The following is a 14,065-nucleotide window of genomic DNA, read 5'->3' on the forward strand; positions in this document are numbered from 1 at the left end:
AGGCAGTTGAACAGGTATACCTAAAATGGCAAGTGAGTGTGTGTGTGTGTGTGTGTGTGTGTGTGTGTGTATGTATAGTTATTTATTTATTTTGACCATAGTGGCCAAAAATGATGTCTGGCCAAAGAAAATTGGCATCTTCACCCTTTATTCAAATATTATTAAAAACATGTTAAAGATTTTGTAGGTTTATGATGTAATTCTGTCATATGTAGTTCTTTCGGAGTGTTTGGCATGGTAATGGATATTACAATATTAATATGTTTGGTCTTAGCAAAATATATCTGCTGCTGCTGCAGAGCAAGTATGGATTGCTGCTGTACCATATAGCATACATGAATTACCCAGAGCAGATTTATACAGGTGAAGCTGGGGAAGGTGGAGGGTTTCTGAAAGCATGTTGCACTGCTACAGCAAATGCTGACCAAGTATTTGAAGGTTGAGCTGCGAGCTCATTGGCTGCTGATACAGCAGGAACCAATCAGCTGTGCCCTATAGAGAATTTAGTGATTGTAAGTTAAAGGCCTATTAGCCTGCGCCATCTAGAGTTTCATGACAGAACTTTGTATTTGTGCTTGAAGTCATAGGCGCCGATTGAGCACCCACGGAAAAACACGAGATATTCTCCATTCATTTTAAACAATAAAAATTGATTGCAGCTTTCAGACACGACTTTATTCTCATTTTTATAGTTCATCTGAGGTTGCGTCTAGTGTGTTATTTTAATTGCAAATGTCGAGAGCGCATTATTCTAACGCTAGAGTGTAGAGACCTGCATGGGATGGATTTTGGATTTTTCAGTCCCGCTCCACAGGATTCTGTCCCACTCCCACAAAAAGATATGTTATCTTGATCCGCTCCCGCACGAAAAATCCCGCATAAAAGTAGCCTGTAGCCTATAGATTTTTGTCAGTACATCCATGAAATTTACATGAAATATTAAGTTATGTGTCGCCACAACATCCCAGCATAAACGCTCCCGATAAAATAGTTATAATAGTTTTATAATAAAATAGTTTTATAATGACTAAAAGGGGGTGGGGGGCAAAAACATAAATCAGCGCCTATGCTTGGAGTTAATTGTTTTATTTGAGATAACACAATGAAACATGCCAAATTGTACAGACATAATTTTTGGCCAGGCTGTTATACAAAGAAATTATGAACACATGCAAAAACAAGAGAGAATCAATGAAATCTTAATAATAACCAGTGTTGGGTGTAACGCATAACGCGTTACTGTAATTAAATTACTTATCCACTGAAAAAGTAATGTAAGGGATTACTGTTCATTTTTAGGTAATTTAATTACAGTTACTTATAATGTACTTGCGTTACATACTGTAAATTAGTTCAACAGTTCTGTTCAAATGAATATTGAATTTAAAATATAAATTTGTCGTCTAAAGGTAAAAGTGAACGCTGCCTCTTTAAAATCGTTAGCTGTAGTGCAGTTGCGCGTGAGTTCGCAGCTTCGCAACAGTTGGCTGTGTAGTCGCTGTCTGAAGATTTCGGCAGAAGCGAGTGGCTGTTTTGCAGAATGGAAATATTCCAATTACTTCACTTTTTGACACAGGTAGGCAAGAACATTACGGTAAAATGTAAGCTATGTCCTAGAGAGAAAACACTGCGCGTTCTCTGAGAGATGGTCTTTAGTCAGTGCGCTCTCAGCCAAAGCGCACACACATAGCCGCCTCTCGCGAGTGTCAGATTTTCGCGGTTTATTACACATAAACGTTCAAATACACACAGTTATGTCAAAATGCCCGTCTTGGCGTATATTCACGTTGGTTATGTGAATGTGAACAGCATGTGTAACAGCATATTGTCTCCGTCCATTAGGTCTAGTGATAGCAGCCTTTAAAACATGCTACTGTCTACTATTGGCTGTCTGTATTATAAATGATTATCAAACAACAAAAGAAAAGCTTTAATAAGGATTAATCTATATTTAATTTATAAAGTTATGACTATGCAGAGTTATTTTATATTTGATTATTCAATTTCTGTGGTATTTTCTTTTTCTTTTTTTTTCTTTTCTTTCTGTGGTATTTTTACGCAGGCTACTACTATTAGACCTACCTGGAAAAAAATATATAGCCTAGCATTGTTTTATTTGTATTTTTATATATTTTTACCGTGGTATCGACTTTGGTATCGAGTATTGTGCACTTTTGGTGGTATCGGTACCGACTACTAGATTTTTGGTATAGTGACATCCCTATTTGTTACTAAAAAAAATTTAAGTATTATAAAGTAAATAAAAGTATTATAGTATATGTTTTAATAAAGTTAAAATGTTTTAAAAAGCTATAAAAGGCTAAACTATTCCATGTTTGACTAAATTATTAAAAGAGTTTCCTTTCTATGGTCTATCCGGTCAAGGTTTATAGGGATTTTAAGAAGTAATTAGTAAGTTACTTATTATATTTATTTATATAGTTTAAAGCAAATGTTCTGCAGAAAGTCTGACTTGGTTGGACTAACCAAATTTATAAAAGTGAATTGGTGATTTCTATCTCAGCATTTTATACAAACCTACCCAGAGTTTAATTTTCAAAAACTTTTTTCGGAGTTGCATTCAAAATATACTCTGTCTATATAATAGTCTTTGAGTCAAAGTGTGGACGAAGAGTGGAGGACCAAAAGGCTGAGGTCATCATTTGAGCCAGGGCATCCCGATGTTTCTTCCTCACATACTGTAGCAGGTCCTCAGCTGCGCCATGTGTGTAGTCAGGGTGAAATAGATATTATTATTCTCATGGGTGAATCTGAGCTGACATGTGATCTAACCTGGAAGAACGCAGATGTGGCGATCCTTAACACCTGCGTGAAATGGACTGTCCATATGGTGCAGATGCATAGATGTGGCATATGACCCTACTTATGCTGCACCGTATGGCCATTTAAACAAATGTGCTCTAAATAACTATCAGTGAAAAAAGTTTAGTTGAAGCTGCACTGAAAAGCATGGTCTAGTTATGATGACCTGATAAACTTAATTCACTGTCTCATTTTAACCATCAGTTGATCAACTAATCAATCAATATTCACAAATAAGAACAATGCAAATAACATTAGAATAACTATCAGAAGAAGAAAGCTTTATCTTGATGAGGGTTTGATCTTGGAAATTTTAAAGCAAAGAAAAGATGAAGGAGCTCTTGGTAGAGCCGAGTGTGAATGGAATGTGAATGACTTTGATGAAGTTGTTTATTTCTTTGCTTAGAGGCATTTTTCTGCAAATTGTTATTCTGCTGAAATATGGATTTTTTCTTCTTCTTTTTGTTGCTGCTGTATGTGTGGCTTGATGATAATCACACAGAAACTCATCTGATTTTACATTCCTCACAAACGCCCTCATACAAAAGAAAAATCACAGCATGAGATGTTTCCATGGTGACATACGGCAGTATGAAATTTTCAGACTGTATGTGATGCACATACATGCTAGACAGAGACAACATCCCATTTATGTTGGTAAATCTGCTAACATGACATGGCATAAAATTGATGCATTATCAAAACAAGCAGTTTTCTTTCAAGTAAATCTATCTAAAACACCTCGTGCCTGATATGAGATGCATTCATGCACTCTATAGTAACAATTAAGTATTCAAGAGGAAGAATTGAAGGGCTATCATTTAATTGTTCTCTGACCATGCAGGCATGCCAATGAGACAAGTGATGTGCACTACAAAAGCTATAAAATGCCCATCTTCCTGGGCCACGCTCCACAAGAATGGGTCCCTATAGAGAGGATTACATTGAGATATCAGCCTCTGGGACACACTGTATCATGCAACAGCAGGGTTCAAGGACAAAACTATCATGCACTTACAAGGACTCCAGTCTGTCATCTGCTTGAAACACTCAGTCGCCAAAGTGCAGGAACAGATCATGTGGATCAGAAGCTCTGCAGGGTCTTAAAAAAAAGTAGGTACTTGATTTCAATAAACCATGGCTGATTTAAACCTAATGTTCAAGTGCATCTGCTTGCATTAGCAATCAATCTGTTTATTGTTATCAGAACATACAGACTATTGCCAAAGAGGTCTCAAAATAAATAGCGCAATTAAAGTTATCCTTTAGAGAAAGTGTTACATTACATATAATATGACAAATTCTTATTGGCCTGGTTTCACAGACAGGGCTTAGATAAAGCCAGGATTAGGCCTTAGCTCAATTAGGACATTTAAAGGAATAGTTCACCCAAAAATGAAAATTATATTTACTCACCCTCAAGACAAACTCACCCTTCTTTCAGCCGAGCACAATCGGAGTTATATTAAATAATATCCTGGCTCTTCCCAGGTTTCTAATGGCATTGAATAGTGCCTGAGTATTTGAAGCTCCAAAAAGCACATCCATCCATCATAAAAGTAATCCATATGACTCCAGTGAGTTAATAAATGTCTGGTTTAAAACTATCCCTTTAAAGCTGCAGTCTGTAAGTCTTTGTCGCCATCTCTGTTCGATTGCAGTTATTTGCGGAATTATCAACTTTACATGGGTTGTGTATCAGCACGGCTCCTCAGCGGGGATGAATCTAATGTTTTGAGGAGATTGTGTGGCTGTCAGTCACCGCACGGGTGAGGATACTGTACTTCGGAATCACAGATTGTAGTCTTAGAAGTATGACCAAAATAGGAATTTTCACCGGAAAATGTCATCTGAAAAAGTAACATATTTGCCACTTTTGAAACTTTTGAAAAAAACATTACAATAAATCACGCTGCCAATGGTGATTAAATCTAACGATCGCTTAGCTCATATCACACCAAACCATGCAGTGTTTTTAGACAGTATTGCTATTTCTGTATTGCAAACATAAAGCAATAAGGAAAAAGATAGGATAAAGATTTCTATAAAAACAGATTAACATGAACAAATGAACTTTGAAAGTGAAAGTAACCTTGCTTGATAAAGATCTATTACACATATTGATATTCTACTTAAACATCTTATTATTATTATTGTTGTGTTTGTTTATATCATCTAGAATCTCGGTATTACTCAGGTGATTGTATGTTTTACACAGTTTATTGAACAGGTTAGTTGATAGCCTGATATGAAGTGGCCGTGACTTTTCAGCTGCATTCATACGGGGCATCGGCGTTAACGCTTCTCGTTTACTTTGAATGGGTGACGTCATGCATTGCCGAACTGAATTGTGGGTTCCGTCGTGTCACTTTACTCGTGTTGTAAGCGGCAGAAGTTGAAGATTTCTCAACTTTTCAAGCGCCAACGCAGCCGTCAGCCAATCAGATCGCCTTATGCAAACACTCTAGAGGCGTTTCTCAATGTCAAGGATACTTCCTTGGCAGGACTGGTCCTTCCAAGTCACTTCCTTCAGAGGCTAGGCGAGGCTCCTCTTTAGCATTCGGAGAACACGTAAATGGAACAGACTAGCAAGTGCACGTCATTGCGTCATTACGTCAGTGAAAAGGCAACCAAGTTAACAATTGTTAAATGACGGTCCGGTTCAGTTAGCCATCAATAACGTAATTTGTATTTGTATCATTTATAATATCAATACGGTAGTAATTTGTACTGGCATTTAAACGTTAAACTTTATTTATCTGACATATTTACTACAGTTATAACAAATGTTTGGTAAAGTAAATATATTTACATTTGAAAGCATATTGCCTGCTAACGTCCGACATTTTTTTAAAATTTTTTGAACAAGATCGCAAAGCTGCGCGTATAGGATTGTGGGTGATTTGAGAGCGCGAAGAGCGCGAAGGCTACACATATGCATCCTTTCCTGTATATGGGATATTTTTCGAACGAAGGACTCAGTCCTTGTTTGAAATTCCGAGGATCCTCGACATTGGAACAGTCCTTCGACAGATGTCGATGACGTAGCATCCTCGAAATTCTGGCTTCCGAGGATCCTTCCTTGACATTGAGAAACGCCTTAGAGCAGTCATGCAACACCGGAAAGTGATGTGATTGGCTGTTATCACTTTAACGGTCGCGTCAACACAAGCTTAAGACACGCCCTCCGTCAAGCGTTAACGCCGACGACCCGTGTGAATGTAGCGGCCGCGCCTCTTAAAGCGGCCGTGACTTGAACTGTTCCTTCATAGATATGTATTGAAGCAGATAGCCTACTGTAATCTTCTGAATGAAGAAAACATTTCAAAACTCACCTGTAAGCAAGTGCATTGACGGTGAAAACAACATGCATATGTGTATTACTGATATATTACTGTTAAATGCCCTTTTAATTATTGGATTTTTTTATTATTATTATTATTATTATTATTATGACAAAATGTTTAAATAAACCTTGAAATATTAACAACGTAAATTACAGTTATTATTTATTGGTGGGTTAATTAAGGTTATACTGGTAAGCCACTATATTTGACTAATCAGAAAATAATAAATAGAAATACAAGAAATTCTTTCTTTCTTTCTTTCTTTCTTTCTTTGTGGCGGGGCCAGCTCAAGACCACCGAACAGACATATGCGTTGGCTCTTTTGACTCAGGTGGCCATCAAGGCTTTCTCAAGCCAACATCATGTGTATTTAGTGTGTATTAGCGTAATGTTAATTTATCATACCATACAATCCTCCATCAGAACGATAAGTTAATTATTCCAGCTGCTGCGAGAAATGGCTATAAATGATCCGTCACCTGCAGCATCCTCACATGCGATATAGCCTACTAGCTGGGACTCCTTCTTTATGTAAACAGACGTGACTTTATGATGCAAAGACAAACGGTGGCATGCTCGAATTTCCTGCAAAAACCTACCAGTACCACTCAAATTAGAATACATTATTACAAGCTTACCGTTGTGAATCAGGCTAAGGTAAGGAGATAGTTATGAACACTGGCTGGTTATGTACTTGCTCAAAAATTGATTTTAGATCATTTTTAACCAAAAAACGTTACAGGCTGCAGCTTTAAGTAGCTTTTATAAATGTGCCTTAGGGAAAGAAAAAAAATTAATTCAAAATAATTTATTTTCTTTATTTTTTTCCTTTGACCATAGATGGCACAACATCTCACCTTAACACATTTGTTGAATAACTGTCATTTAATCTCAACATTTGTGAGATTTACTCAGTCTGAACAGTTTTGAGGTTAAAATAATATCTTTGCTACTTGTAGCAATACTGCTTACGCATGGCTGTCTTACATTTAACTGGGTTAGGAGAAAGTATAAAATTGAAAACCTGACATCTTTAAGAACACTTTCAACTGCCTGAAAACATAACAGTATACTATTACTGCCTGTACAGCAGTTATACATTAATAATGTCCCTTTTAGGCTGTTTCTTGTTGATGACAATACATTGCCAGGGTACGTAGCATGTGAGAGATTTTATTACTGCCCCAGCTGTTCTGAACTGATTGGCACAAACTCTCACGGCTACACAATAATCATGGAAAATTACAGTCTAAAACAGTGATACTATTGACAGAATGTTGGTTTGTCATTGTCTTTTGTGACTGTTTTCCATCCATCCATCCATCAGGTTCGCAGGTGTTGCTGTTTTATTATTGTTTTTATTTTTTAATGAATATTTTTTTTTAATAATCAATTTTAATAACAACACTGCCCTGCATCACATTTGCTGAATGAAATCCAATATTTGTTTCATACTAATTTTGGAGTGCTGATTCCAAAAATAGTGCCTTGTTTTGCTAAAATATGATCTGCATTTTGTAGTCTTTTTGCTTCTGTCAATCACTAGTAAAAGGAAAAAGTCTGGTATTACCCCTTAATCACCAGAAAAACTGCCCCAAAAACATGATTCCTATCTTCCTCTGAGCCAGGTTACAACTATTTCTGCAATTCTCAGCCGAATATTCATAAATATGACATTATTTTATGCCCAGTTGTGATTTCAAGGTTGGAATTACATCCAGTGACAGAAGAAAAATGCAAACATCTGCTACATCTGTGTGTTTTACTACATCAGTGGCAGAGAATGACAAATTTTGTGAAAAAAGTTTAAGTTTGTGTTCTTTGACATTAAGTGATATGAGCCCATTTTTCCACTCATTTTCAGCTTGTAAGTTAAATGAAACATTTGGAATACAACCCGAATTCTTTAAAAGTTGGGACGTTTTTTAAATTTGAATAAAATGAAAACAAAGACTTTCAAATCACATGAGCCAATATTTTATTCACAATAGAACATAGATAACATAAATGTTTAAATGGAGAAATTTTACTTTTATCCACTAAATGAGCTCATTTCAAATTTGATGCCTGCTACAGGTCTCAAAAAAAGTTGGCAAAATGGCTGAAAAAGCAAGACGTTTTGAAAAGATTTAGCTGGGAGAACATCTAGCAACTAATTAAGTTAATTGATATTAGGTCTGTAACATGATTAGCTATAAAAGGGATGTCTAAAGCCCGGGATACACTGCACGATTTTTGACTGTCCCAGACGAAAAATGAACTGAACTGATTGCCATTGTGAAACAATCGTGGCGATTTGTGTGATTGTGGCTCTTAATCAGTGGTCCTATGTCGTACATTGAGAGAGGTTCAAAGACGGCTGTTTTCCTGGTCTTGCGACCAAAGATAGCCTACGATCATTTTCTGACAGTGTCAGAAATTTAGCATGATATCGCACAGTGTGTTTGCTGCTACGACCTACATGAAATCAACGCGACATGGCGCTAAAACTTAAAACTGCTTACCTCAAGCTCTTTTCCCTTCTTCTTTCGCCGCTTCCTTTTTTTATCAGCACATATACAAACTACAACTGCCAAAGTGTGATTCAACATGGTCTTTTTGGTAACCACTAGCGCATGCTGATGACGTTTTATTCTTCTATAGAAACTTGCATTGTAGCCTACGAGTCAATAGGAGTCATCATCGTACAGTCTACATGCATGTCGTGCCCAAGTTTAATAGATCCACGTCGCACAGTGTGATTTGTAATGATCTTATAGGATTGCTAAAATCGTGCAGTGCATCCCGGGCTTTAGAGAGGCAGAGTCTCTCAGAAGTAAAGATGGGTAGAGCTGTGAAAGTAAAAGATAAAAAAAGATTGCGGAATACTTTAAAAACAATGTTCGTAAAAAGAATGTGGAATACTTTAAAAACAATGTTACTCAACTTTATATTGCAAAGGCTTTGCAAATCTCATCATCTACAGTGCATAACATCATCAAAAGATTCAGAGAAACTGGAGAAATCTCTGTGTGTAAAGGACAAGGCCAAAGACCTTTATTGGATGCCCGTGGTCTTCGGGCCCTCAGACGACACGGCATCACTCATCGGCATGATTATGTCAATGACATTACTAAACGGGCCCAGGAATACTTCCAGAAACCACTGTCAGTAAACACAATCCACCGTGCCATCTGCAGATGTCAACTAAAGCTCTATCATGCAAAAAGGAAGCCATATGTGAACATGGTCCAGAAGCGTTGTTGTGTCCTGTGGGCCAAGGCTCATTTAAAATGGACTGTTTCAAAGTGGAAAAGTGTTCTATGGTCAGTCCAAATTTGACATTCTTGTTGAAAATCACGGACGCCGTGTCCTCCGGGCTAAAGAGGAGGGAGACCTTCCAGCGTGTCATCAGGGTTCAGTTCAAAAGCCAGCATCTCTGATGGTATGGGGGTGCATAAGTGCATACGGTATGGGCAGTTTGCATGTTTTGGAAGGCACTATGAATGCTGAAAGGCATATAAAGGTTTTGGAGCAACATTAAATGAAAAATACGTCAACGACAACCACACCACAAACTCTTCAGCAGCTGGAAACCTATATCAGGCAAGAATGGGACCAAATTCCAACACCAAAACTCCAGAAACCCATAACCTCAATGCCCAGACGTCTTCAAACTGTTTTGAAAAGAAGAGGAGATGCTACACCATGGTAAACATGCCCCCGTCCCAACTATTTTGAGACCTGTAGCAGGCATCAAATTTGAAATGAGCTCATTTTTTGCATAAAATTGTAAAATTTCTCAGTTTAAACATTAAGTGCTTTTGTTATTTTGATAAGTGCATTATAGCTGTTACATATATTGATTAAAAAAAAAATATATATATATATATATATATATAAACGTACATAATAGTAAGTTTTTATTGATATTTTTGAACTCAAGATGCAGGGCTGTGTAATAATATTAATTATTATAAGAACAATAGCAATAATAATTGCAATGCTTAATAATATTTTTATTATTTTAATAATATTTATTTTATTGACAAACAGTAGAAATGAATGCAACTTTGTCCCTGAGAGATCTTGGTGTAAAGGCCATTGCAAATGACTGACAAGGTCTCCTGTGAGTGGATCGTAAGCATCAAGGCCTGGAAACCCTGACAACAATGAACCTCCCTTGAGAGCGACAAAGAGCATCAGAGGTGTTAAGCAAACAGTATGATCTGTTTCCACAATGTCATGACCCAGTGAAAAAAGCATTAATGCATGTACACTTCCTGCATGTCCTTACAGACCTCAGTTCTTCTTTGTTCACATCTCCATATTTGTCATCAAGGGTTTGATTTCACTATTAAAGTGGTGTGAGAGAGATGACAGTTCAAAGTGTTCCTGTAAGGTTTCTCTGGCATCGCTGATCAGTATTCAGTGTCAATAAAAACATGCTCCTGCTAAGTGGAGGCAGTGATGGTGTGATGCTGTAAAGACTGAAAAGAAAGTACCTTTTGTTTCATGCACACTGAGATAGAAAGAAAGTGGAGCGCAGAGACGTGTGAGGAATCGCCCGCGCCGCATGAGGAGGGGAAATACCACGGTAAATAAGTGTGAAATGTAACATGTTTGTGTGAAAATGCATGACTGCAGAGTTGAGGGAACAGAACTTTGTTGGGCGAAACTTTGAATTTCTCTGAACTTTTGTCATGAACACCTTCCTACAGCATAAACCTCCAGACCCTTGCGTTGCAAGGCTTGTTTAGTGAGGAAACATCTAGGAATATCAATCTAAGGGCTGAAGGGAGGTAGAAAGATAAAACGTAGACCTCTGTCACCTTGCACATCATCGGTCATCTGTCCTTTGCCATCAGACCAGACGCAAAGTATTTGAAGTGTTAGATAAATGAAGTTTACCTCCATTTCTCAAATCAGTTCATACTGACAACCTTTTGGGAGTGTAGGTGGTTGACCTTCCCTGTCATGGTTATAATAAGTTCACAGCAAATGTAACATGTTGTAGGGCGTGATATGTTTCAGAAAGGCTGTCAAATACAATCTTGCTCAAAAAGTATTTTTTGGTTTTGTAAATTGACTTCGTAAGTGAGATTTTATTAGGTATTTAATGGAAAACCACAGAAACTCTTGCCTGCATGCAGTGTTGTGATTGACTCTCTCTTCTTCCTGGGGGTTTCAGCTTCCACCATCAGTCACTATTTGATATTATTAAAAAAGTCCAGTTAGACCATAGCCTAAGTGCACAGCACACTGACTTTTCATTTTACATACATTTTACTCATGTATGTTAATTACTCCTAACTTGAAGTGCTGAGTTAGCTAACTCATACATTTTGATAGCAATTAACATAAAATATTTAGTTTATTAACTTTTTTATTTTGAGTTCTTACAAATCAATGAGTTATTTACTTCACTGTAAACCCTAAGAAAAATAAAAAAAATGCCAATTTGCTAACATGTTAACAATAGCATGGTATAGCACTTACTGAATGAGTACAGCAACTTAAAACATGTAGCTTACCTGCTCTCATGCCAAGCCGCATGTGCTACTTGTCACCATGATGGTAACTCTCCAAAAACCCACATTAACAGAAACTCTTCTAAATTAGCATAACAAAACATTAATCACTACTAAATCTCCCTTACCATTAATCTTGTGCAAAAAAACATTATATAACACTTAATTTTAGCATTTACTCTCCCTTTCGAGTGCCATGGGCAAAGCATGCTGGGAAATAGAAATCCCAGTCCAGTTTCTGTTAAACTTAAGTTAGTCCAAATTAAAAGAAATGAGTTCATACAACTCAAAACAATGAAAAAGTTCAGTTTACTTGAAATATGTCAGTGCTGTGAACTCAAAAGAAAAAGAAAGTTCTAAATACTCATAAGAGTTAATTTAACTGAACTAATTTGTTCAATTTAAGTTTGTCCTACTCAAACCAATTAAGTATTTTGATTAGGGTTTACAGTGTGAACGATAACTATAAAAATAACTATAATGATAATATTAGCATCCACATAATGATAATGCTCTGTTTAGTATGAGCATGTGCTGCATTTTTGTCGTCTGCTGCTTTAAATGCTCAGGCTCTTGAGGTGGAGTAAGTTGGGTGGATTCTGATTGTGATTCCAATGGTATTGTTCCTCTGTGTTGCTATCGTTATAGTTGTGGTGTGGACTTCCCTATTCTCTTAGATTTAGAATGATTATATAAACTTTATAGTTAGATAGTTATCATCCTTGGTGTCATAGCAATCACATGATTCTCTATAGGGCACAGTTGATTGGTTCCTAATGTATCAGCAGCCAAAGAGCTTGCTGCTTAACTTTCAAATACTTGGTCAGTGTTTGTTGTAGCAGTTTGCAGTATGCTTTCAGAAACCCTCCACCCTCCCCAGCTCCACCTGCATAGATAATTCATCTCCACCTGCTACGGGTAATTCATGTACGCTATATATTGTACAGCAGCAGCATGTCTTGCTCACAGCAGGTATTGGCAGTAGCAAATCCCGTACTTGCTCTGTAGCAGCAATAACAGAAGCAGTGTTGCAGATCTATTCCGCCAAACATTAACATTGTCATATTTTTAACCATGCCACACACTCAGAGAGTTGTCATGACAGAACTACTGTATAATGATAACAATATTATAATCCACACTAACGGATGATAATGTTGTTTATTCTAAGTGTGTGCTGCACCCAGGTGAAAAAAAGTACACTTCCATACTTAAAGTGCTCTATTTTCACGCACTAATTTTGTACTTAATATACTAAAAATTCTTCTTTAGTACTTCTTAAGATAATCTTAGGAACATCTAAGTGTACTCAACTGTGCTATTTTGAGACATCATTAATATGAACTAAAATGTGCTTTTAACATAATATCTCTGTATTAAAAAATGTATTTAGTTACCACTTGTACTACACTTAAACCCATAGTGTACTGCAAAAATTTTTTTAACCTGGGCAGTCAAGTCACATTTATTCATATAGTGATCTATACAATACATATTGTCAAAGCAGACACTTCAAAAAGTTCATAAAGAGATCATAAAACGAATCAATATAATTCATAATAGTCATTTCGGTCAAATTTCGCATTATATGATGAATACATTGCATTTAGGCTTTTATTATTATTTTATTATTATCTCTTTGTGAATCTCTTGAGCTATTTCAGTCATGCAAGTAGAGCTCCTATCTCTTTGTATGGGGAAATATCAAATTCTCCAAAGCTGTTCACCAAGATTACGAATACATTTCATAATTGAAATCACGAATGAAATCTGAAAACAACTGTCTCATAAATTTGGTTTCTAAATGCTCAAATCATGACAAAAAATTGGCATTTTACAGGCTGGACCAGCCAATGTACATGTCATAACATGTCTCAGACTGTTTCTATAGCAAGCAGAGTTTCTAATGGCAGCTGCAGTGACATGATAATTTTACCAATTTACCGATTGGCTCTTTTATTTAGAAGGCGGGACTTATTCTGCCATATTGTGCATTGCACTTTCTCCCATTCATAGTATTATGAGTGCACCGTCTTTCTATATTTAAAGTCTTTGTTTAAAGTCAGGTGGATTCTAATTGGCTGTCAAAGTTTTTATAGTTAATCGGCTGGAAAAAAAAAAATTGTTCTGAAAGTGATTCCATTGATATTGTGGACTTCCCTATTCTCATAGAATTAGAATCATTATTAAAACATTATAGTTGTGAAAGGCTTTAATAGTGGAGTAAGCTCACAATTAAACTGCTTATTATAGGCTTTCAGCAAAATGTAATACAATTATAAAACACAAAACTACTCAGAAAACAGCAAAAGTGGATAATGTAATGTACAGTTAAGGTTATGTTCAAAGTATAATATCAAATTATTGTTTTGGTCAGGCTGACTC

Source organism: Ctenopharyngodon idella, chromosome 12 (genome assembly GCF_019924925.1).
Source record: "Ctenopharyngodon idella isolate HZGC_01 chromosome 12, HZGC01, whole genome shotgun sequence".
NCBI lineage: Eukaryota > Metazoa > Chordata > Actinopteri > Cypriniformes > Xenocyprididae > Ctenopharyngodon > Ctenopharyngodon idella.